Source organism: Triturus cristatus, chromosome 7 (assembly GCF_964204655.1).
Source record: "Triturus cristatus chromosome 7, aTriCri1.1, whole genome shotgun sequence".
Lineage (NCBI taxonomy): Eukaryota > Metazoa > Chordata > Amphibia > Caudata > Salamandridae > Triturus > Triturus cristatus.
Window position 1 is genome coordinate 565335271 of NC_140590.1, and position 27521 is coordinate 565362791.

At 46.7% G+C, this 27521-nt stretch overlaps 1 protein-coding gene across 1 annotated transcript in view; it reads left to right on the top strand.

The window, feature by feature from the left end:
• Window positions 1-27521, top strand: part of FDXR (ferredoxin reductase) — a 229380-nt gene that overhangs the window by 151570 nt on the left and 50289 nt on the right. The gene's annotated exons all lie outside the window — the stretch shown is intronic.

Genomic DNA, 27521 nt, shown 5'->3' on the forward strand with positions numbered 1-27521 from the left:
CTCTCATACATAACAAGATTGCGGAGTGATCCGAAAGGTGTACCCCAATATGCTCAACCTCTACCACATCCTACCACATCCTCCTTCATAACTCGGTCCACCAAAAAGTAATCAATCCGCGACTTATGCTTTTATTTTTTGTTATTGTATGTAAAACCCTTTCGAGAGCCAACCTTATATCTCCAAATATTGCACAAGCCACACTGCTCCATCAATAAATGGACTCTATCCGACATTTTAGGATTAACACGCGCTCTACTACTACTAGATCTATCTAAATTATGGTCCAAAACTGTATTAGAATCTCCGGCCATAATGACTTGTCCAGTAAAACCAAAAGCTCACTGGCTAGTTCCTCCAAAGGACCAATGGCATCCTGATTGGGACCATAATAGCCCACCAGTATTATATTCTGCCCAGAGATTTTTAGCTTAAAAATGAACCATCGTCCAGCAGGACTTGAGGCACTACCGTCAATCTGAGCATTCACACCATGCTTTACTAATACTGCAACTCCTTTAGTGATTGCTGTTTGCCTCGTATAAATTGTGTGTGCAACCCACCTCTGGGCCTTAAAAATCTCCCTACTCTCCAGATGTGCCTCTTGCAAAATAATAATTTGTGCAGAACAATCCTTCAGGTACTGCAATATTCTCCTGCCCTTCACCCAAAGTCCATTTACATTCCATGACAAAATATTTAAATCCTTACTTTTACTCCCTATCAATCTTTAAACAGCCCGACATGATGCCCCACTCGTGAAAGAGAAAGAAAAAAGAACCTAACTATGACAAGACATCTGAGGCAATTTTTATATATTTTTTTCCCCACACCCCTCCCCTTAGCAAACCCTGCTAGCCACCCTCCCACCCATGGAAAACCCTAACCTACTTCCCATGGCCAAAGCCATATGGGTGGCCCAGTGGCGTATAGCTAACAAATCAGAAAAACCTATGTGCTCTCCGTGCAAAAAATACATAATAAAATTAAACAACCTGTTACCCTAACTTCATTTTTTTTCAGTAGAAGAAAAAAAAACCACATCCTCTTCCTTCCTAGATAATCCTCACTCATTCCCCGCCTCAGCCTGCTCAATAAACGTATCTACGTCCTCCGGAAATCGAAAGGAGTGCATTTTATTGTTCAACATCACCTTTAGAAGCGTTGGAAACTTTAGCTGAACTGAAGCGCCTAGCTTCCTTAGTGACTCGATTCATTTGCCTAACTCCCATTGCCTATTAGAAGTAACCACCGACAAATCAGATCTTACTTCAATCTTTAGGCCTTCTAGTTCGAGCGTTTTCTTCTGCAAAGCCTTGGCTAAAATATTCTCTTCTAAAGAATAAGTAAGAACATTTACTAAAATTCTCCTAGGTTTCGAAAAAAAATATTTTGTCTCCTCCTTCAAAATCTCAATCGTCTCAGGTTCCAGAAGAATCGTACGGTCCAACCTCCAGCCAGAACTATTTGTTCCCTCCCCTACCCTCATACATAACAAGATTGCTGAGTGATCCGAAAGGTGTACCCCCTCCCCTTAGCAAACCCTGTCCCCACCCTCCCACCCATGGAAAACCCTAACCTACTTCCCATGGCCAAAGCCATATGAGTGACCCAGCGGCGTGTAGCTAACAAATCAGAAAAACCTATGTGCTCTCCATGCAAAAAATACAAAATAAAATTAAACAACCTGTTATCCTAACTTCATTTCTTTTCAGTAGAAGAAAAAAAAAACACATCCTCTTCCTTCCTAGATAATCCTCACTCATTCCCCGCCTCAGCCTGCTCAATAAACGCATCTACGTCCTCCGGAAATCGAAAGGAGTGCATTTTATTGTTCAACATCACCTTTAGAAGCGTTGGAAACTTTAGCTGAACTGAAGCGCTTAGCTTCCTTAGTGACTCGATTCATTTGCTTAACTCCCATTGCCTATTAGAAGTAATCACCGACAAATCAGATCTTACTTCAATCTTTAGGCCTTCTAGTTCGAGCGTTTTCTTCTGCAAAGCCTTGGCTAAAATATTCTCTTTTAAATAATAAGTAAGAATATGTACTAAAATTCTCCTAGGTTTGGTACGATTCGTATTAAGCCTAAAGGGATCCCTATGTATCCTCTGGATGTCTCGGGTAATTACTTCCTCAGTTTCTTCCAACTGGAGCACCTTTTTGAGCAACTGAACCACAAAACCTTTAATGTCTCCCCCTCCTTACCCTCAGGAACTTTCAGAATTTTCTGGTTATTTCTCCTTTGATAGTTCTCTAACCTTTCAACTCTGTCCTCCTGCTCTCTCTCCCTGGCCCTAAGTCCCTCTATCTCTTTCTTATTGACCTGCAACACTGCTTTCAAGTCTCTAACTTCTGCTTCAAGAGCCAAGGTTCTCCCGCTTAAATCGTCTATCTTTTTCTCCGCTACATCACATACCGACCGAATGTCTTTTTGGTTCAGTTCTGAGGTTTCAAACCTATCTCTCATCTCGCTAGTAAGGGTGGTAAGGGACGAAAACAATATACCTATGGGAGGATCCCCACTCTCCAGACCTGCCCTCCCATTATCTGCAAACTTCGAGCTCCCCCCTTAACTTCCTCCCTGCTCTGTCTGCACCACAAACTGCACCTCACCCTGCACCTCCTCCATAGTGGGAATGTCTACCCCCTCCCCAGGGCATATATCCACTACAGTAGTCTCTGGGCTGTTAAGATTAGCCTCCTCGTGTGGATTATCCATCTCCAGGGCCAGGACTTGAAATCGGTGGGGGCTGAGATGTGCTGACCAGTCGCCCAAGTTCACAATTTTTTCTACGTGCCCCCCTTCTGTCAGTTGATCCGTTTGCTTATTTTGACTATCGTACTGAGGGACCACTGCCGCTGTCTCTGGGCTATTCCTTAGTACCAGAGTTTTTGGGAGCACTTTAAAGTATGTCCTAAAGACGAAGTCACCTTCAGTTTGCGCTTCAAAGACCCCCTTTTGAAGACTTGTTTTGAACCCTGCTGTCCCTAGTGGAATAACTGCTCCTAATCTTTGCCTCTTTCTTTTTTATCGCATGTTCCTTTTCACATATAGATGTGGAGACCCACAGTTCAGGACACTCTACTACACCCTTTCTCGCCACGCTTATCAAAGTGTATCTAGAGACGTCACTAGGTCTCCCCCTGTTAACCTCCGCAGCACTAGGTCTGTTTTCACCCATCTCCCCTCTCCTTTTATACCTATCCGTACACCGACTGGCAACTGAGTCTGGTAGCGCCTCCGTTACCTCGGTACACGCCAAATGCTGCTCCAAGATTTTGCCGGTTCTAACCTTACAAACTTCTCCGACCTCTCGAGACTCGCTGTTCCCGCCACCTCCTCGTCCATGCCCCCGTCCACTTCCCCGAAAAACAACCCTGGCTGCAGCCCGACGTCATTGGCGTAGCTCCAGCACCGCTATGAACCACGGCCGCTCTGCCGTAGTTACCACTCCCCCTTCCAGCTTCAAAACTTCCGTGTTTCGGCAGGATCCCCTGCCGCCGTCAAGCCAGACCAACTCCAATGTAAGCTTTTGTCTTTTTCCACCAAATGTACTTCGAATTCAATTCTATTTTAAGTTTTGTATCTACCGCTGAATTATCTCCCACTATCCTGCTTCTTGTATCTTCATAATTGTCGCTTTCGCTCTATTTGCACCGTAACTGTGCTACACGCCCTCGGAACACCCGCAACCCGCCGCTAGCCAGCCGCCATGTTATCCCCCTTTGCTACACTATTTTGAATTCATCCCATGTATCAGTGACTTTCATTAACATTGTGAATGAACTCTCTTCCTCGGACTTGCATGTGAACTTTCGATTAAATGTGCAGGCCAACAAAGCACAATACCGTGCCACTGAATCCACATATCTGTTACCATGGAAACGTAACCATTACCACTTTGATGAGGTGCCAGTATTAACAACTGCAATTTCCCTGGTCAACTGTAAAGCCTCCAACATATTATTGTTTTTTGCAACCTTATTTATAGAGTTTTATAACATTGAAACAATACAGCAAAAACACAAAATAAATGCACCAGGGACCGATTAAATCCAAAATAGTCATCAGCACGTACAATAGAAAACATTATTCACGCCAATGCCCATTAGATATGAAATAAATGACACCTGTTTAAAGTCAATGTAAAAGAAGGAATAAGTGGAGAGAGAACGTGAGAAGAAGTATGAAGAACAGGCAGCTACACGGATTCACTAACTGAAAGGGTATTCCGATAGGGATCATGTAGACTTGCAATGGTTGCCATATGTTCTTGGGTCTGAAGGTTAGTGGTTATAATGTAGCATATGTATCGCTCGTTGTATCGCAATATACCAAATCATGAATCCACGCCTTCGGGGCTGAAGTGCCTCCCCAGTGCAGGAACACCTGACATTTAGCCATCAACAGAGCACTGGCGGCATAACGTCGGATTCCCGCAGGCAATAACTTGACATAACCTAATAATGCCATTAGTCGGGTCTGGGTGAGTGCAAAATCATCAATGATAAAATGGGAAAAACGTCCTCCCAATAAGCAAGTATTGGCGCACAGTTCCACTCCAGATGTGAGAAATCGGCGTGGTCCACTGCGCATCTGCGACAACATTGAGATTTGGCGGGCTCGATTTTGGCGATGAGATGTGGGGTAGTGTATGCTCGGTGTAGGAATTTAATGTCCACTAATTTATGCAGATGATTGTTGGATACTGAGGGTATCTGTTCAGAACAATAGTACCATGTCGTGTCTGGTAGTGGGTCTCTCTTCCACGCCACCCGAGCCCCCTCACCCCTTCCCCGGTAGGTTTCAGTAGGAAAAACAAATGCTATAACCGAGAAACCAAATGGGCATTATCTGGGGTTGTAATAACCATGGTGAATGGTGGGAAGTCCAAAGGCTCCACAGGGGAGGACGTGAGTGTAGTAGGAATGGTGTTGTATAGCCGATGTAGAATAAATCTTTCCATATAAGACACGTCATGCCCCTCCGTCAATGTAGTCCTAGATCGTAGCGTAGCATCACCAGAGATCGCCCAGTTTGCGAAGCCCACATGCGGTCAATGTTCGCTTAGTTAACGCCTCCGCAGTCATCGGAATCCAAGGATTATCAGGTAGAGGAATATGTGGAGAGTATAAGAGATCAAAGCCCAGCTAACTTTGGAGTCTGGTCCAGGCGCAGTGTGTAGTAGGGAAGTCTGTATTTCTGAGGAATTCATGGGTATGCCTCGTGGCATAATGATGGCAAGGGGATATGGGAGGGCCTGAGTCCATTCCGGCTTTAGGAATTGCAGCCGAGCATCCGGGTGATATCAATCAGAGGCGCAACTAGAGCCAAATTTCGGGGGGGGGGGGCTACTAAAAACTCTTCCAGCAATTTGAGGAGTGGAGATGCAGAGGCTCTAAAAAGGGGTGAAACCTAGTTAACAAGTAAATGGTCTTTTAAAGACCTGTGAAGTACTCGGGTGCGGCTGTGTGTGTGTCCCGGAAGCTGTCTCACACACGACGGGGGGGGGGGGGCTGAAGCCCTTTGAGCCCAATGGGCGTTGCGCACCTGACATCAATAGAACGCAAAATGTGCCTGCACTGTAAGATATTAGAGATAGAAGTCAGGGACCCCAAACCCCCCACGTGAGTAGGGTATGGTAAATGTTTGCCAGCAAATTCTTGGTTGTCTACGGCCCACACTAGTTGCGTGAGCATGCTACGCAAAGTGTCAAAGAAACCACCCATCAGGACTATAGGGATATTAAGAAATAAATCTAAAATCCGGGGTAGCACCTCTATTTTGAACATGGCAACTCTGCCAGCAATGGATAAGGGGAGTTTAGTCCACTGATCGATGTGGGATGACAGCCTATCTATAATGGGGCCGTAATTGAGGCGTATGACCTCCGCACTGTTCCAATAGAGATAGATGCCAAGGTATTTTGGGGAATCCGTGCCCCACTGTAGAGAGAACTCATTAGAACAAGGGGCAGTTGCCTCAGTCAACGGTAAAACTTCAGATTTACTCCAGTTAATAGTAAGTCCAGAGAATACCCCAAATCTGACAACCTCTCGGAGAAGAGGAGAAAGATTGGATTTGGGGTCCCTGACGAATAGCATCACGTCGTCTTCATACAGGGAAGCCAAAAGGGGACCACAATGGAAGCGTAATACGCGTGCCAGGTGGTGCACCTGAAAATGCGGCACTAGGGGATGCATAGCAATGAAAAATAATAGGGGGACACCCCCGTCTAGTGCCTGGTAAAAGCGCAAACTGGTCAGTTAAGGCGTCGTTCACCTTTAGTCGGGCCAGTGGAGCAGTATAAAGTATACAGACAAGGACCCAAAACCCCTTTTGCGCACCCAGTTTCCGTAACATAGCATGCTGAAAGGACCACTCTAGCTAATCAAATGCCTTTTCGCCGTCGGGTAAAACCGATGGTGGCAGGGAGATCAGAAGTTATCTGGTTAAGGATGGCGAATACAATTCGGAGATTAACTGACGTAGAGCGATTTGGAACAAATGCGGATTGCAATGGGGAGTTTACGCTGTCCATAAAAAGGGAGAGGCGAGTAGCAAGGAATTTAGCCAGAATTTTATTGTCATGATTTAACAGGGACAAGGGTCTGTATGAGGTGCAACTCTGTGGAGATTTGCCTGCTTTAAGTAAAAGAGTTCTAACTGCCTCGCACATTGTGGGGGTGAGGATTCCTCGTGCTAAAGATCCTGCATAGACTTCTAGCAGGTGGGGGATCAATAATGACTTATGATCCTTGTAAAAATCGCCGGTGAAAATATCGAGACCTGGGCCACGTGTCTCTCCCAGGTCATCGATGGCCTGCGAAATGTCATCTTAGGAGATAGGCGAGGCCAGGAACTGCTGTTGTCCCCCTTCCAGCCACATTATAGCTTTCTCTGCTAAATAATCAACCAGCGCTTCAGCAGCAGCGACGCTGCAGGATGGATATAGGTGAGTGTAATAGGAGAGGAAAGCAGCAGAGATGCTTTTGTTATGCGTAACTGAGGAACCATCATCCAGCTGGAGGGGTGAGATGAAGGAAGCCTGATATGGGGGTGGAGCAGCCTAGCCAGCGTACGGCTGGGTCTCTCGCCCTCACCATAAACTTGCACTCGTGCATATTTGCCCAGATAGTTCACCTCCCGAGCTGCCCGATCATGAAAGTCTTGGAGCAGTACTGCGAGCCAGTGCCATGACGCAGGGTCATCACTCAGGCTCTGTGCGTCGAGATCTCCTAGTACATGCTCAATAGCTGCTAGTTCCCCGCGTATGGAACGGAGTACCCCAGAATGCTTGCCAATGCACACTCCCCTGATTTAAGCTTTAAAAGTCTCCCAGAGTAGAGAATGTTGTGTTCCGGTTCCGGTATTCAGCTCAAAATATTCTACAATTTTGTCTCAAACCTCCACTCGAAAAAATTGTCCAGTAACACGTAGGGAATAGTCAGGTCGCACATGGCGGTGCAATGTTGGGGAAACAAAGGGTCAAAAGCACTGGAAAGTGGTCCTATAAGGTTGGGGGGAGCTGCTCGACATCTGTAGCCGTGAGCAACAAATCAGGGTTAAGTTACCAATGGTCAATACGCGACCACAACCCATGGGGCGCAGAGTAAAAAGTATAGCCATTATTACACGGGTATCTGGAGCGCCAGGCATCAGCGAAGTGAAAGGATCGCAGGAGGGATGAAAGCACTTGTGTGGAAGGGGGGCTTGGTCACATGTCTGGTGCCAGTCGAGTCCAGGGAAGGGCAGAAAGTTAAATTAAAGTCACCCCCTGCATGTAATCAGGTGATATGTTTGGAAATGTCCAAGAAGAAATCAGATGTATCCACGTTAGGGGCATAGATATTGACCAGTAAAAGGGATGTAGTAGCAAGCGTGCAGGAAACTAACCAATAGCGGCCCTCTGGGTCTGAAATGACCTCACGCACCCTGCGAATTAAGATGCAGACACCCCTGCAATATGTGCTATAGTTAGCAAAAAAACTATTATCCCCACAGTTTGATGCATAGCGAATGGGGGAATTCTGAGCACAGTGGGTTTCTTGTAAGAAAGCTAACTGGGTATCGTGTCTAGAGAGGGAGGACAGCACCTGCCACCCCTTCCGAGGATTAGTGAGCCCTCTTGCGTTCTTGGTCATGCACCTCAGTGTTAGCACCCCAGGTCCATTAGTAGGTGGAGTCCTCTAGGCAGAAGGATAGTGAGTGGAAATGCAGGTGTGTGAGTATTAAAATAGTGCACGGCATGTACCATAATCAGACCCTTGTAAGAAAAAAAATAACAAGAGTGTCACAGCAGAACATATAAAAACCAATACCCCCACCCACATCAGATAGAAAACAAACTGCATCCGGTGAACCCCATCATAATCCCAAACAACAAATAGAGATAACAATTGAGTGGAATACTCCTAGGGGAGAGGCAACACTCAGAGGAGATCGCCAAATGTCCATGATCTTAACGGGGGAATGAACAGCCTTACCTGGAACATGAGTAGGAGTAGTAGGTAGAGCGCCGATTCAGCATAGTTTTTAATTGTGCGACCAAATACAGAGTGATCAGACTGGTGCAGCAGTGTGGCGGCAAATATGAGGAGGTAAAGAGAAGGTACATAGGCCCACTGGATGACGGTAGGGATGAGAAGCGGATCCCCCACCGCTATCTGCACCCAAGATTATGCTGCTTACAGAAGTTTGCAGCATCAGTTTGAGAGTCAGAAAGGTGGAATTTGCCATTAATTGGTATTTGCAGTCGTGCAGGGTACAGCATAGCATAGCGCAGCTTTCTGAAGCGTGCGCTTCACATCAGAGAATTTACAGCACGTCTCTTGCACAATCGGGTTGAAGTCAGGAAAAAAGATAGCCATACACTGGTGTTGTATTTGCTCCATGTAGCGGGCAAGACGAAGAACAGTGTCCCAGTTTTGATAGTTAAGGAGTTTCATGATGATCAAGCGCAGTGGTGTGCCAGGTGCTGGTCGCTGGCCAAGGGTTCTGTGGGCCCTCTCAACCACAAACATTGATGAAAATGCCTCTTTGCCAAAGAGTTCGTCGAGCAGGTGTTCCACATAGGGTTCATGCAGCCAGTTTTGGTAGATTGTGCTATTCCGGCAATACGCATGTTATTTCGGTGTAAGTGCGCCTCCAAATCCTCAACTTCAGCAGCCACCATCTTCAGGAGTCTCTCAATCTTTCCTATATGCTTGTTGGTCATGGGACCAGCATCTTCTAGGTCAGATACATGTTGCTCCGCTACACTGATTTGTGTCTCGTGCTCGTCAAGTCACTCATTCATGCTTTCCAGCCGGACTGTGAGCATGTTAAACCTTGAGTCAATTGACTTGAAGACATCTTTCAATTCGCCCATAATGGCCGCATTGCCTTCCAACGTCAGCGCATCTGCCATAGATGATCCTGGATCATCCCCCTCGGGACCCTCAACCTCCCCACGCCTGGGGGTCTTGGCAACGTCAAAGGAGAGTGTGCACTGCTTGGGATCACTACACCCCATTGGAAGTAGGATCGACTGGGGTCAACTGCTAATGGTACAGAGGGAGAGGAGCTGAAGGCGTCGGGTAAGCAGAGCGGGGCACACACCAGCTTTCTGTTGCCAAGTGAGGTAAGTAGATGTCAGGCAGTCCACTGTGCATGAGTGCGATCTCACCAAAGTATAGGTGCGTTCCAATAGTAGAAAGAGATGACCAGTAGAATCTATGTGTAGGGAGTCATACTATGTGTGAAGTCATATAGGATGTGCTAGGTGGAAACATGCATAGGAGCGGAGAATCTTGCCAGGTTTAGTAAGATACTGATTGTTATCATGGTGCTTCTATTCCTTCCAGCAACAGCCTTGAGCACATACGCAGCGGTAAGTTGACAGATGCAGTGCCATAAGGGGCATGAGTTCAATAACTGGAAAGGCGTCCATGTGGCCAGGCCCACGCGGCCCTGTCCAACACAAAGCCGGCAGCCCAGATAAGCCCACCACGGCCTATGTAACAGAAGAGGGGTCGCCCGTCAGCAGAGTCGAGGAAGATCAAGGGTCTCAGCGCTACAGCCCGAAGTCCTGTGCAACCCAGCAGCCGGGTGGCTGCCTCTGTCAGCTGCAGGCATGCAGCATCGAGTTCCGCTGGGTGAGGCCATAAAGAGAGCCCCAACCTCAATTATGGGGCAGCCACTAAGCGCGATCGCAGGCCCGCCCTCAGTTTTGCCCATGAGCCCTATTGTCGCAGAGCCTCCAAGAGCCGCGTCGGGTCACGATCACAACAGGCAGAAGCACCACGCTGCAGCCTCTCAGCAGGAAGCAGATGGGATCGCCGGTCCGAGGAGGTCAAGGGGCGTCTATTTCTGCAGTGGCAGCACGAGCACAGGCTGGGAAGCAGAGGTAGGCTTCAGGATAGTGGCAGTTCTATGGAGCTTCAAGGTCGAGTGGGCATCTTGATCCTCGGGCAGGTCACGTCCCTGCTTCTAGCAGATTCTTGATGTGGATTCCATTCTGGATCATGCTACCTGAAGAAGTTAAGAAACCTCGTTGTGAACAGAATTGCCCACGGTCATGGACAACACCAAACCCATACTGGCTACCTGGAAAAATGGTGACTCCCATTTGTGCAGTTAAACTGCATGCTCTTGTAAAGGCAATCAATTTGGCAACTTGGAAGCTTCGATAACATCATTTATTGTGCACACTGTAAATGCTGCTCTTAGTGAAGCATCGTTATCTCTTAAACATTGTTAGAAATCAGGGTCTCTAGTTGGCAGTGGTTTGCGCCCTGTCCAAGTAGAGACCCCCTATTCTAGTTATGGTAAAGGGCTCACACAACTAAGATAACCCCTGCTCACTCCCTTGGTAGCTTGGCACAAGCAGTCAGGCTTATCTCAGAGGCAATGTGTAAAGCATTTGTATATACACAGTGAAAACATGACAAAAGAACACCACACCAGTTTAGAAAAATAACCAATATTTAACTGACCAAAACAACACAAATCCAACTTACACCAAAATATCACATTTAAAAGGTTGAAAATAGTTCAGTCCATAGGAAATTATGGATGCGTCACTTTTATCACAGAATTCCTGGGATGCGTCAAAATGAAAGACCAAAACAGGTGAGCAAAAGAAAAGAAAAGCGATGTGTTAATTCCTTGCTCACAGGGGAGGTGATGCATTGATGCCCTACTCCCAGGGGAGGTGGTGGGTCGATTCCTTGCTGTCAGGGGAGGTGATGCGTTGATTCTTTACTGCTAGGTGATGCGTCGATGCCTTACTGCGAGGGGAGGTAATATGTCGAACTCTGGACACACAACCTTGGTGCCTTACTCGCGGGGCTATGTGGATGAAGAACTTGCCGCACAGAGACGCTGCATAAAAAATCTAGGCACGCTGTGTCGATGCTGCGGAACAGGTGCTGCGTCGATTTTCCAGCCACAGAGCAGGTGATGCATCAATTTAAAAAAAAAAACTACCCTCAGCTGTTTTCTGAAGCCCTCAATTGCTCTTGCTTGCGCTACGAATAATTTCATCAATTCAGCTTGCTCACCCGTTATATGTCCTGATGATGATCTTGAACAGTTGAGATAGAAACGCCATTGACCCTTTACAACAAAACTCTTCCTATTCTATAAAGTTGCTTGAGGAGTTTTACACTATTGTTGTCAATGCGATGCCGTTATTTTAAACTTCACCATCACTCTGCACGTCACACCTCTTTCACTTATTGTGTGAGCACCTGAATTCTATTGTTGTGGAAATAAATGTTTCACATGAACTGACTTATGTCCCTATGTACATTATTATTTTTTTTGCTCCTTTAAAATAATTAATCTTCAACTCTCTAACCATAGGTGCTCTCCTTAGGATCACTTTATTATTGGACCTTTTGGCCACACCCGAACCATTGTTTTTTTTACAGCATTTGTAGTGCACAAGGCCACGCCTTTCCCTGGCCTGGCTCCAGACACACTACAGGGGGGTAAAGACATTTTTGTGTGAGGACAGGCACAGCCTAATTCAGGTGTTAGTGACAACTCCTTCCCCCACTCTAGCTCAGGAAGACCCATCAGCCTCGTGGTAGACCATCAGGATATGCAGGGCACACCTCAGCTCCCTTTGTGTGACTGTCTACATTGAATGCACAAACAGGTTAACTGTCACACTCCCTCAGATGTAGATTTCACAGGCAGGCAGAGGCACAGAATGGTAAAGCAAGAACATGCCCACTTTCTAAAAGTGCAAAAACCTTTAGGGGTTAAGCCCAACGGACCGGGGACAGGTAGGGCTATTCAAAATTCAGAACACAAAACAATGAACCCGGCTCCGTACTACCGTACACTCCTACTACTCATGGAGTAACCAACAGTCAACTCTTTTATCTGTCCGAATGGAATTTTTATTAGACCATTCCGGTTTTTTATTAATTTAAAAATTGATCGAAACAATTTTTTGGACTGAAAAAGAAACACAGACTTATCAAATTCACACATGAACGTATATACAATTCACATTAACATACACTTAAAGACTAAAATGGACTTCGACACTGTGAAAAAATTATTGGCAACAACTTGCAACATGACAAAATCGGCAAATGAATTCATACATTAATCTGATGCAAAACACATTTTTAGGAAAATTTACATCTTATACAAAATTTAGTAATAAACATGAAAATATCCACTGTTATGAACCACATGTGTTACCAACTCCAGCGTCAAAAGAGTGTCTGAATAGTATATCAATCCTTTATCCAATAATTTCCTTCAACGCTCGCCGCATTCAGAATTAACTAAATGCCTCCCAAAATGCCAATGCCAACGCCAACTAGCAGAGGTTGCCTTAAAGAAAAATTATTTCAGATTTTGAGATTCCTTTTTTTTTTCAGATCAAAGGATCAGCTATGGGCTGTCCGTTTGCGCCAGAAATGGCGATCCTCTTTATGGCCAAATACGAGGATAGATTTATTTTTAACAACAATCCATTTAAAGAGCATATAGCGCAATGGTTGCGCTATATAGATGACATCTGGTGCTTGTGGAATGGGTCTAAGGAAGAGTTGGAAAGTTTCTATGGCTGGCTAAACACCCGCCATTAGGATATCAAATTTACATTGACCATGAGCAGGACAAAGCTGGCGTTTTTGAACTTTGAAATAGCGTCCAATGATAAAAAGTTAACAACTACTTTGCATAGAAAAGCAACTGATAAAAATACCATCCTTCACCATACAAGTGCTCATCCTAGGAGCTTGAAAGAAAATCTTCCGTATGGACAACTATTAAGGATACGTCGCAATCGTTCATCAAAATCAGATTTTGAACATCATGCGGCGCTATTTAAAGAACAGATAATCCTTCGTGGGTACCCAAAAAAGCTCTTGAAGCATTCAATAAAGAGAGCGTGGTACACGCCTCGGGAAGATCTTTTACAAAAGAAGAAGAAACCACCATTGGAACGTATGATTTGTGCGACCACTTTTGGTCCGGATACAAACCAGATTCAGGCTGGAGTTGGTAACACATGTGGTTCATAACATTGGATATTTTCATGTTTATTACTAAATTTTGTATATTTAAGTGTATGTTAATGTGAATTGTATATACGTGTAAGTTCATGTGTGAATTTGATAAGTCTGTGTTTCTTTTTCAGTCCAAAAAATTGTTTTGATCAATTTTATTAATAAGAAACAGGAATGGTCTAATAAAAATTAAAGAGTTGACTGTTCGTTACTCCATGAGTAGTAGGAGTGTACGGTAGTACAGAGCCGGGTTAATTGTTTTGTGTTCTGCACTTTATAAGAGTGGCACTTTCAAACCTGCAATTTAAAAAACATCTCCAAAATGATGTATTTTTAAATTATGAGTTCAGGGACCCCAAACTCCAACTCTCTATCTCTTCCCAATTTAAAGTTTCTCTTGAAAGAGGTTACAAAGCAGCTCCAATGATAACCTATGGTAGAGATAGTCCTTACAATAGTGAAAAATGAAATTAGCAGTATTTCACTATCAGGGCATGTAAACACACCTGTACATGCCCTCCCTTTTAAATACACCGCACCCTGCTCATGGGGCTACTAGAGGCCACCCTTGACCCTGTGACCAGGCAGGTCGCTCCCTCTACCACCACGCAGACCCCCTGTGTGCCGCTGCTGCTCCGTGTTGTCTGCTGCCTCCCTGCAGACTGGTCTGTTTGACTGCGTCTTCTTCTTCCCTGTTGACTGTGTTTTCGTGTTTGCCTACTGTTCCTCTTGCCCCTTGTTTTCATCTTTGTGCCCGCTGTGCCGGTCTCTCCCCCCGCCCCCTCTTGCCTTCTGTGCCACTTTTTCCCGCCGCTCGCGTCCCACGCGAGCCCCCCCTCGCTTCCCATTGGCCGCCCCACTCCCGCCACCCAGCTGCTCCTCCCTCCCTCTCCCCCTCATATAGAGGCCGCGCAGCGGGCGCGCGGCTAGCACGCCAAAGGCAAGACCGTCTGTGCCCGTCCGCGCCTGGACCGCACCCAGCGCCAGGACCCCTGGCCCTCGACGATGCCAGCCCACCCGACTGAGTTACACCGCCGCCACCCTCCACGCACTCAACACCGGCCGGACCCCCGCCTGCCACCGAGACACCCCGAAACGCACCCACGGACCCTTCACCTTCCAAGCCTGCAAATTCACCTGCCTCCGGACCTGCACCACACCCGCCAGACCAGGCACCAACAACAACCACCTCAAGTGTATCCTGCTCAACACCCGCTCCGTCCACAAGCACGCCGTCGAACTCTGGAACCTCCTCGACACAACAGCGCCGGACATCGCCTTCCTCACAGAAACCTGGATGAACGCCTCCTCAGCCCCCGACATCGCCATAGCCATCCCGGATGGCTACAAGATCACCCGGAGGGACCGTGTCAACCAAACCGGAGGAGGCATTGCCATTGTCTACAGAAACACCATCCGCATCACGACCAACACCGACGACACCCTCACCGCCGCCGAGCACCTTCACTTCCAGATACACACCGACCCCAAAACCACCCTCAGAGGTACTCTCATCTACAGACCCCCGGGATCACGCACACAATTCAGCGAAGCCATCGCAGACTTCATCAGCCCGCTTGCCCTCACCTCCTCAGACTACATCCTCCTAGGGGACCTCAACTTCCACCTGGAAAACAACAATGACAACAACACCACCACCCTGCTAGACAACCTCGCCAACCTCGGACTCAAGCAACTAGTGAACACCCCCACCCACTACGCTGGCCACACGCTTGACCCCGTCTTCTCCTCCAGCAACCACATCTCCTTCAGCCACTCCACCAGACCACACTGGACAGATCACAGCTGCGTCCACTTCAACTTCAGGAAAACCACGACCCACCACCACCCGCAACAGGCTCCCCGAAGATGCTGGAGCAAGATCACCACCGACCAGCTCACCACTTCCCTGAGCCAAAATCCTCCCGCCAACACTACGGACTCCCAACGAAGCAGCCCGTAACCTCACACAGTGGCTCACCAACTGCACCGATGCCCTTGCACCACTGAAGAATCCTCCCAGCGGACCCGGCAGCAAGAAAACCTCGTGGTTCACCAACGATCTCAAAGACTCCAAGAAATCCTGCCGTACCCTCGAGAAAGCCTGGCGCCACGAGCAGTCAACAGAAAACATGACATCCCTCAAGAACGCCATCCGCAAAAACCACCAGCTGATCCGCACCACCAAAAGGACAGCATTCAGAGAACGACTAGACAACAACACCCACAACAGCAAGGAACTCTTCAGCATCGTTAAAGAGCTCTCCAACCCCAGCAACAATGACATCACGCCCTCGCAAGACCTCTGCGACGCACTCGCCTCGTTCTTCCACCGCAAGATCGCCGACATACACAACAGCTTCGGCGCCCAAACCACGCACCCAACCAACGCCCCCCACCACCACCCTCTGTGCCTAGACCCCCGTCAGCACTGAAGACACCATCCACTCCGGTTCCCCAGCTGACCCCTGTCCACACCACATCTTTAACAAAGCCGACTCCATCATCGCACCCCAACTCAGGAACATCATTAACAACTCCTTCGCATCTGCCACCTTTCCGGAGAGCTGGAAGCATGCGGAGATCCTAAAGAAACCCACCGCTGACCCCACGGACCTCAAGAACTTCCGCCCCATCTCGCTCCTCCCTTTCCCCGCTAAAGTCATCGAGAAGACCGTCAACAAGCAGCTAACCGCCTTCCTCGAGATAAACGGCTCCCTCGACCCATCACAGTCCGGATTCCGAGCAAACCACAGCACCGAGACCGCCCTCATCGCAGCCACCGACGACATCAGGTCCCTGCTCGACAACGGGGAATCTGCTGCCCTCATCCTCCTCGACCTATCGGCCGCATTCGACACAGTCTGCCACCGCACCCTAACAAACCGCCTCCACCACACCGGGATCCAAGGAATGGCCCTGGAATGGATCACCTCCTTCCTCTCCGACAGAACTCAGAGAGTCCGCCTACCTCCCTTCCGCTCAGCGGCCACCAAGATCATCTGCGGCGTACCCCAAGGCTCCTCGCTCAGCCCCACCCTCTTCAACGTCTACATAAGCCCCCTCGCAGCCATCGCACGCCAACACAACCTAAACATAATTTCCTACGCTGACGACACCCAGCTGATCCTCTCCCTCACCAACGACCGCACCACCGCCAGGGCCAGCCTCCAGGACGGAATGAAAGACGTCGCGGAATGGATGAAACTCAGCCGTCTGAAACTGAACTCAGACAAGACGGAAGTCCTCATCCTCGGACCATCCCCCTCCACCTGGGATGACTCCTGGTGGCCCCCTGCTCTGGGCACCGCCCCCAAGCCCACGGACCACGCACGCAACCTGGGTTTCAACCTGGACTCCTCCCTCACGATGAGCAAGCAAGTCAACGCCGTCTCGTCATCATGTTTCAACACCCTGCGCATGCTCTGAAATATCTTCTGGTGGATCCCTACCGAAACCAGAAAGATGGTCACCCAGGCTCTCGTCACCAGCCGACTGGACTACGGGTATCCCTCTACGCTGGAACCACAGCCAAACTACAGAAAAGACTCCAGCGCATACAGAACGCTTCTGCACGACTCATCCTGGACATCCCCTGACACAGCCACATCTCTGCCCACCTGAGAGACCTGCACTGGCTCCCCGTCAGCAAAAGGATCACGTTCAGGCTCCTCACCCACGCTCACAAAGCTCTCCACGACATGGGCCCCATATACCTCAACAGCCGCCTCACGTTCTACACACCCACCCGACAGCTCCGATCCACCAGCCTCGCCCTCGCCACCGTCCCACGGATTGGCAGAACCACCACCGGAGGAAGATCCTTCTCCTACCTGGCTGCCAAGACGTGGAACTCCCTCACCACCCACCTCCGACTGACCCAGGACCATCTCTCTTTCAGGAAGCAACTCAAGACCTGGCTCTTCGAGCAGTAGCAGCACCTCCCATCCCCCTCCCAGCGCCTTGAGACCCTTGCGGGTGAGTAGCGCGCTCTATAAATGTGTATGATTGATTGATTGATTAGGACGGCCTTACATGTAGAAAAAGGGAAGGTTTGTTGCCAGGTCAACATGGCAGTTTAAAACTGCACTCACAGACACTGCAGTGGCAGACCTGAGACATGTTTGCAGGGCTACTCATGTGCGTGGCACAATCAGTGCTGCAGGCCCACTAATAGCATTTGAATTACAGGCCCTGGGCACACACTTTGCACTTCACCAGGGTCCTACCAGTAAATCAAATATGCCAAACCGGGATAGCCAACCACAAATTACAGAGGGAGGACTTGCACTTTGGACCTGATCAGCAGTGGTTAAGTGCCCAGAATTCTAAAAGCAGCAAAAACAAAATGCAGCACACAGTCAGAAACAGGAGGTCAGAAGCAAAAAAGACAAGGGAAAAACATGCCAAGGACGCCAGGTCTAACAAACATGAACCATCTGCAAAAAGTACATGATCGAGCTATATTAGGGGTTCATCCTTATTATCTTCTCTTGGTTTGGTGCATAAATTCATGACATCTAGGGAATCGTGTTCAATTTCATCACAATCAGCATCATTTACAGACATCAAACTTTAGGAGTTAAGCACATGGCACCTTTTGAGAACAACATTATCACAGGAAAGAATGGTCTGCTCATAACTTGTCAAGCGATTATCGGTTAGGTATCTTGTTTTCTTTCTTGTCAACAATAGCTCCACAGCGTATGGGACCAAAACAGTTAAGGAGTGACCCATCAGTATGTTCTTGCTCTTTTCAAGACAAGTATTCACCGTGGCAACTGCTTTTAGGTGACCGGGAAAATCTGCAGCTATGAGATCAAGTATAGAAGAGAAGTATGCCACTGGCTTTCTGGCATCTCAGTGCATCTGTGTCAACACTGAGAGGGCACCCATCTCTCTCACTGCAAAATAGTGAATTCTTTTGAATAATCTGGCATTCTTAGTTCCGGGCCATGAAACAATTTGTCTTTAAACTCTAGAAGTGCTTTGGAACAGTCGTAGTCCCATGGAATTCAGATCTGACATGTTCATGCGTGTCAACCTTAGTAAAGGTTTTGCCATTAAGGAAAGTTTGGTATCCACTGTCTACAGTGGCCAACCATTCCCAAAAACATCTTGACCTCATTTTGATTTTGTGATGTATTCATCTGTAAGATTGCTTCCACTCCTTCTGGTGACACCGTCCTAGTTCCTTTCACAATGATGTGTCCCAAATATTGAACTTCTTTCTGACATTACTGCTGCTTTCCTGGAGACACTATGTGTTTGTTCTCAGCCAGGTGATTAAATAAGCCATTAGTGTCTTGTGTACAAGCTTCTCGAATTTCTGATGCCACAAGCAAGTCATCCATATATTGCACCATGGTTGATTTGCTTGTCATTTGTAAGGTCTCCAGGTTCCTTCTCAGAATCTGGTTGAAAATGGATGGACTCTCTGTATACCCTTGTGGGACACGACACCATGCTAATACTTTCAATTGGAACATGAAATAAAAATGTTATTTATTTAATAAAGTTCATTTGGTCGACAGACCATAAAAGTACAAAGAACGTACATACGACCCAATTTCTTTTTTTTATATATATATAATAAAACCCATTGTGAGCTTAAAAATATTTCATCATTTTGGCATTGGATTGAAAAACAGTTCGATAATTGCTGTATAAGCACCAGCAGATCAATTCTAAATGCTTGATACATAGATAAAACAGACTGAATAAAACTGGATTGCTAAAAAGTAATGCAAAGAGTCTATTGTAGTTATGCTTCTACTACATAAAAAGACATACAATGACAAAATCAATGACCAATAGTTTACTCTATAATCGTATACCCTCATATTAAGCAGCTTGGTTTTAAATCTGTAAATTTCTCTGTTAGTCTGCCCCGATTACTAGCCATTGATTCCAACTGCACTACCCCGTCCCAATACAATACTTTGATTTGTTTCTTAGAACATGGTGCTGGGCTGTTGATGTTATGCCTCCTTAAGCCAATACTAGCAATGAGGTTTCTAATATTTTTGATCCGTCCTATTCTGTTTGATATATCTAATAAGCAAACCTTGTTTATGGCAGATACATACGGGGACAGTTCTGGGGTAGATACGAGCCTCTGCCAAAATAAAAGCGGGCGAAGCTTCACTTGATCCTTTATAGATTTTATGCCCATGTCCAATTTGAGGGGGGAAAGGGGTGTGCTCAGTGGGAGGGACACTAAATTCCTAAGGAACTTGTTCTCGGTCACTGTTAAGTCGCTCAATTTTTCCAAAGCCCCAGAGCTCTTCCCCGTAGAGGGCACTACTTACAGCCTTAATTTTATATAGTTCCAGTGCTGGTGCTACTGGTTTTGTATAAGAGCGACAGTGTTCCTTCCTTATTGCCCCGGTTATCTGTGAAAACTTGAGGTGGGCCTTATTTAAATGTTGTTTCCAAGCCATTCCTTCAGAGAGTTTAATGTCCAGATACTCAAAACTGCTTACTCTCTCTAAGGGGATGTTATTTAAAGTTAAACCCCCCTAGAAGGTTTTATGGGGTTCATTGTCTTATGGGGGTTCAATGCCATCAGTTTCGAGGTGTTTATTTCAAGACCCCTCTCATCACAGAAGGTCTTGAATCGACTTAATAATATTTGCAGCCCCATAGGTGTTTTAGAGACGAGGAGTGTATCAGCCGCAAAGAGCAGAGTTGTGATTTTCTGTTTCCCTAGATGGGGCACATCCGCAGGGGTTGCTTCTAGCAATTCGACCACTTGATTGATGTACAACGAGAACAGTGTTGGAGCCAGAATGCAACCCTGGCGGACCCCACGCTTAATATTGACAGGATCTGTAACTTGTCCCTGTCTGCCCCATCTTACCTTGGCAAAGTTCTCTGCATGTAGGTTTATAAGTAGTACAGCAAACAAATGATGGACGGAATGCTGACAATGCAAACATTCTCCCCAAGTCAAAAGATCTGGGTTAAATCCATTGTTCTTTTGCCCACTACGCCACCCCAGTTTGGACCCAGCCATATGCAAATCAGTCTTGACCCTGTGCCCCATGGGAACAGTCCAGACCGAACTGCCAGGCCAGGTCCTCCATGGACCGGAAACAAGCATCCTGGGACTGGTTTCATGGTATGTCACCCTTCTTCAGCCAGGCTAGCTTGAATCCAGTGGCACGGTGAGCAAGGGCCAAGGGAGATAGTGAGCTAAAGAACAATGATGGATTCAACCCAGATCAGTGACTGGGGGTGAGTGTCTGAAAAGTTTCAGCGCTCCATTCATCATCTCCTTGTGTTTGCTTTGTTCGCCCTAAGTTGGCAGGGTATGCCCAGACGTGGGTCCCTTGCTCACTTTGCCACTGGATTCAAGCTAGCCTGGCTGATGACGGCTGTTAGCCAGAAACCGATCCCAGGATGCTTGTTTCCGGTCTAGAGAAGACATGGCTTGGCAGTTCGGGCTGGGCTGTTCCCATGAGGCACAGGGTCAAGACTGATTTGCATATAGCTGTGTCTGAACTGGGGTGGCAAAGTGAGCTAAAGAACGATGATGGCTTCAACTCAGATCTGTTACTGGGGGTGAGTGTCTGAAAAGTTTCAGCGCTCCATTCATCATCTCCTTGTGTTTGCTTTGTTATAAAAGAGAAACAGCATATTCCCTAACGAATCGGTTATACAGCACGCCCAAAGAGCAAGTGCTAATGATTAAGTGCGCATGTGCACACTTTAGTTACAGAATTTCTGTGGGCAACCCCATCTTCATAAGGACCTCCAGAGCTTGCCCCCGGGACGTGATCAAAGGCCGACTTCAGATCTATAAATGCCACGTAGAAACTCCCCTTGCCCACTGTTCCCACCTTCTAATATAATTGGAAGTACCGTCTCCCACCGCACACTCGTCCCCAGACAACACAACGCTGGCATACAAGGAACAGCCCTTGACTGGATCCGATCATTCCTCACCGTAAGAGACCAAAGAATAAGACTGCCGCCCTTCCTCTCCTACCCCACGGAAATCGCCTGCGGAGTACCACAGTGAACATCACTGAGCCCGACCCTCTTCAAAATCTAAATGGCCCCCCTCGCCGCCATCGTCCGACAACACGCCTCAACATCGTCTCCTACGCTGACGACACCCAGCTCATCCTCTCCCTCACTAAAGACCCTGCCACCGCCATATTCAACTTCCAGAACGGAATGCAAGATGACCAACAGCTGCCTGAAGCTCAACGCCGAGAAGACAGAAGTCCTCATCCTCGGAACCACCCCCTCAGTATGGGACAACACCTGGTGGTTGACAGCCCTCGGAAGCCCACTGACCCCCTCGAACCATGCCAGAAACCTCTGCATCATACTCGACTCCTCCCTCACCATGAACTGTCAGATCAATGCCGTCACCTACAGCTGCTTCAGCACCCTCCACATCCTCCGCAAGACCTTCAAATGGATCCCCCCGGAGTCAAGAAAGATAGTCACCCACGCACTCATCACCAGCAGACTGGACTATGGAAATGCACTATATGCCAGCATCAAAAAGTCCCTACACCGAAAACTCCAGACGATCCATAATACCGCTGCCCGACTTGTCCTCGGCATCCCCTGGCAAGAACACATCAGCCAACACATTTGAAGGCTCCACTGGCTCCCCGTGCAGAAAAGAGTCACCTTCAAAATCCTCACTCCCGCCTACAAATGCCTACACAAAACCGGACCCAAATACCTCAAGGACAGAATCAACTACCACGTACCCAAAAGACACCAAAGATCCTCCAACCTCGCACTGGCCGAAACCCCACGCATCCACAGAACAAGAGCAGGTGGAAGATCCTTCTCTCACATCGCGGCCAGAACCTGGAACAAGCTCCCGGCAGACATCAGACTCGCCTCCTACCTGAACACTGATTGCTCCTGTCGCCGATCTTAAAGATTGGATTCACTTCAGCTCCCTTCCAAGCAGTGGGTATAGCCCCCCCCCCCCCCCAGCCCAGCAATGTCATTAGAAAGTGCCATTATAAATGCAGCTCAATTGTCCCTATCGGAGCGGTAGAGATTTCCCGGAATCCCATCCGCCCCTGCTGCTTTGAAGGGAACAATTGCCTCTATAGAGGCCAAAATGTCCTCCTTAGAGAACAGAAGACTTGGAATAGAATGGGTTAGGTCCACGAAGAGTTGGCCTAGCTCACGACAAATAGTATTCTCATACAATGCACCAAAGTGCTTACACCATGTATTGACGCAATATTGTTATCTGGGGGGTGAGTTTTCAAAGTTTACCTTTGCTACAAGGGCCCAGAATTCCCTAGTGTCTGGTTGGGCACATGCCTCCCTAAGTTTGCTCCACTTCTTCTCATCCCAATCTCGTTTAGCTCCTGCTTGGGATATTTTGTACAGCCTTCTTAGGTCTCATGTCAAGGGAATGTTCTTGGATCTGATGTCTGTAACCAAGTGTCTCCTTAGTATCTTGCATTCTTGTGTAAACCATGAGTTCCCCTTACATGCTTCTCTCTGTTTTGAGGATTGTGCGGAGGGGCAATAAAGTTCTGAGGTAATTGGATAAAGAACTCTGCATGCATAGTGCTGACATTCGCTGATGAGCTCGGCTCATCTGGTATGGATCAAATCACAAATCAGATGTGCCTCAAGTTCCCTTTTTATGGTATCAAGTTTGGGCTCATCCTTCACGATTATTGGCCATTTAAGATGAAGCTTTTCGTTAGAGGATGCCACCTCCTTAGTAATTCGTTTTTTGATTTGACTACCATTGTTGCCCCAAGGGGATTCTAGCATCAGGATTAATGGGTTATGGTCGCTTTCACAGGTGTTGGCTATGACCATATCAATGACAGTTGGCCATAGCGTAAGATCCACCAGAATATAATCTATGCGGCTGGCACCAGAGGGGCCAATAAAAGTAAACCCCCCTCCTTTGTTTGAGCATGTTCTCCCATTCGTGGCCCGTAACCTATGTTCTAACATCAGTGCATCCATCTACAAGGCTGAGTGCGACCACTGCTTTATAGGTGTGAGGTCTAGGGATGGAACTGACCACAGTTTGTCCTCCTCAGTGGCATCATAGATGTCCTCCCTATTGAGAGGCTCAAAGTAGAGTTAAGGGTATACAATGTGACATGTTTTGATGGAAGCCATAGATGCAGTCAGTCATTTTGTGCCAAGGGCGAGGACCAAGATGGCCCTGTCAACATTGTATTAGACATAAGCTGGGCAGCATTGTTGGCCATCTGCAGCTTGAATTGTATGTTCAATATAGGTGGAGGGCATGTCCTGGCTTCTAGGGCAAGTAAGTTATGCACTAGGCTTTCATCAACAAGTGTAAGCTCTATTGCACCTACGGGACTATTAATCAAAACCCTTCTTCTAGCTCTTAAAATATTCTCTCTAAACACAGACTTGCACCCTCATGCATGCCTAATCCAATGTATGGATTTATTCTTAATAGACTCCTCATTCTCATAGTTTGCAAACTTGCCACCTTTAGGTACGTTTGTCATGTAGATTACATGGCATTGATGGCTGGGCAAATTTGGAGGAGTTCTTAACTGGTTGGGTAACTCGTCCCCTCTTTCCCCCGCACAGGTGCTCTTGTGTAAGATGTGTATCCCTCCTTGGGCCCCCTACTCCCTTCAGACATGATGGTATATTATGGCAAACAGTGCTAGGGTGGCCTGGGTTACTTGTCGGGAGTTTTGGGGAGACAGACAAAGCAGCATGTGCAGGTTGCAGGAATTGTTTCAGGTTAGCGTTCTCCCTCAAAGGCTCTGCATCCGGCATGGTGTCAGAGCTACTTGGTCCTTCTAATCTATCTAATCTGTCCAGCAGTTTTCGGAAAAGCCCAGTCAATGTCTCTATGAGTTTTTTCAGGGAAAAAGATTCACTACAAAGATCTATTTTAAGTGCTGCAGATTCAAGATTTTCCACCCCTCCATTCCTCACCCACGGGGAGTTTCCTACCCTACCAGCCTTTGCATCGTACGTAGCCTTTGTGCCCCCTGGGTTGTCAATGGTGTCCAGTAGTTCTGGCAGATCCACATGGAGTGAAAATCTATCACTGCATGGAAAATCAGCTATTGTCACTAGTGAGGTACAATCAGTACTGAGCAGAGTCTTGGATGGCAGTTTGGTAGCTAGCTGGGATTGTTTCCTAGTAGGCACCTTTTTAAACATATTCGGGATACCCCCAGTTTTAATGGGACTAGGAAGTAGGCATTGGGATTTGGAGCGCTAAAACTATCAGTTGGATCCTGAAGTCCCTCGCACTAAGTAAACTGTTGATGCGATCCAGCACACCGACCCCTGCAACAGGGCTCAGGATCTGAGCTCTCTTTTTTGTTTTTTTCTTGTGCATGCCTCCCTGCCCACCCTTCGTTGTTTTCCTCTTCCCCATGTCGCCCCAATGTCTGAGGCAAAGAAAAACTAAGAACAACCAGCCAGGATTGTCATCAAATACAAATCTGCTTTGCCTTCGAGCCTCACGGCGACTTTAAAATTACACACAGCACCTTTGGAATGCTGGCGGCAGTCCTCTAAGGTCAGATTTCAGGGGAGTGGCCCAGCCTGTTCCTGGCTTTGATGGGCCCGCCCTTGGCCCGGCCTTTGTCCAGGCGCAGCCCGCACGCGTCCTGCACAGCGGGACGTCACAGATGCCTTTATGCGCCTCCAGGCGCCGTCTGGTAGTGCGGGAAGGAGCAGCAGATGGAAGGGAGCTTGGGAACAGTAGTCCGTGTCCCTGGCTCTCGTGAATCGCATCAAATGGTATTGCAATGGCGTTGAGAAGAAAGCTTGCCACATATAAATGATGGTAAACCACTCTGCAGTACACAGGATCTGAAACATTATTGTGGCTGGATTCCGTACCATGGGACAACGGGGAACAACAATCTCGTTAATTTTTCTCAGGTCCTGCACTTTTCTTGATTTTCAGTTTGGCTTCTGCAAACCCATAATTGGAGAGGCAGATGGACATCCAATCAATTCCCTCATTGTTTCTTTCTGCAACATGTCTTCTATGACTGGTGTTATTCCTGCAAAAGCCTCTGGCGCAAATGGTATGTGGGTGTTCTGGGAAACACTGCGTTTGTCTTTACAGTAATTCGGACTGGTTCTACACCTTTTTTTTTAAGCCCAATAGCTTTCCTTGTGAGATCCCAAACTTCAGCATTCAGTGTCTCTTTCGAATCATCAGATAATTCTTCAATTGTAAGCAAAGGGAACACTCCTATCTTGTTTTGCTGTTTTAACTATTTTAAAATCTACATCCTCATCATGGGTCTGGAACGCAACACCATCCCGCGTACACTATATAGTGCAATTTAACTTGGACAGCAAATCTCTTCCTAGTAGATTTAAGGGGCTAGAGACATAGACAATGAATCAGTGTTTTTCTTGAAATGTATCTATGTTTTCTGGGACCTTTTCTGAAACGAGATTCCTGAACTGTTTATTTGTAAATCCTCCAACTTGGATAGTTTTCCCAGAGAGAGATAGATCTGAAACTTCCACTGTTCTAGTAGCGCCTGTATTGATAAAATATGAGGCACCTTCTTCAGGAATTATCAGGACCTGAACCATCAATTTCGTAAAAAGGGATTTTGTCATAAAACATTCCAGTTCAGATTTTGCATTTTTGGCATGGAATTTTGAAATGAGCTTGCATTCATTTTTGGCATTTGATTAAAACCTAACAGAAAATGTCTCATATTTTGGGAGTTGATTTGGACTTGTGGGGCCGGCATCATTGAGACCTGACCTTGCACTGGTGCTTGCTTCTGCTGTATAGGCACATTTTGCATTTGCATTCCTTTCAGCATCTATACATTTCCACCAACATTATTAGGATTATATCTACATTCTCTTTTCCAATGTCCTATTATATGACAGGTGTGACAGGGATTAATCTTTTTCATAGCAGCAAAATCTCCTTCAGAACCTTTTCCCACAGGAACACCTCTACAATGAGGCATGTTAAAGCCTCCCTGATTTCCCTGAAAACCAACATGTGGAGCTGCAACTCTTTGCATATTCCCTTGATGTCCTGCAAATTAAGGATTCTGAAAACCTTTCTGAGCCAACTTCATTTTTGCAAAATAAACTTCTCTTTAATTTTCTTTTGCTTCATGTCTAATTCGTCACTACAATACTTTGCGCATCTTTAAGATTTCATCGAGTGTCTTGTTCTGCCAAAAGATCACGCTTTGGGTTATGTACGTACAGATCTTTGGCTTCAGTCCCAAAATAAACTTCTCAGGATTCTCTTGTCCACTGTGGTGCTGAAACACTTGTAACAACTGTTTATAGTATTCATCCACTGTTTCTTTTGGCTCCTGTGAAGTTCTTTTAATTTTAAGGCAATTCTAGTCTCTCAGTGCCACTCTGTCTTTCAAGGAAGTAATCACTGCCTCAAAGGTCTCCATCTCTACAGGAGATGGTGCATTTGTCCTAGTCTCCCTCACAGTTTCTTCTTGTGGTCATTGTACCAGAGTCTTACAGTAAGCCCATAAATCACAGTACTATAATGTCAAAAAACATATTCAAATCTCTCCACAACACTTTTTTAATCTTTATGAATTGTTCCACTTGTGCATACCATTGCAACGGTTTATCTCTGAATTTTGGGAAATTGTTTGTAAATGCAGCCAAATCACCTCTACTCCAAGGAGTATGTACATAGACTCCTCCTGCTGTTACTCTGAGTGGGTATGCTGTTGTTTTTCCCTTGCTAATCTCATCTTGCTTCTTTGTTATAGCTGCTTCTCTTTATCTTTTCATGCTTCTTCGCCCATTTAAAATTTGGTTTCTCAATCTCACTCCATTTGCAAATTCATTTAACTAGTTCTATAATATGTAAACTCATTGCTGAAATTCTCATGTTCTTTAAAGCTGGATCATCTAATTGAACCTTATAGCTTCTCTGCAAGTGAAATCTATTTGCAAGATCAATTTCGTATTTCTGAGCCACTATTTTATGTAATAATGCTGCTCTTCATATATTTCCTTA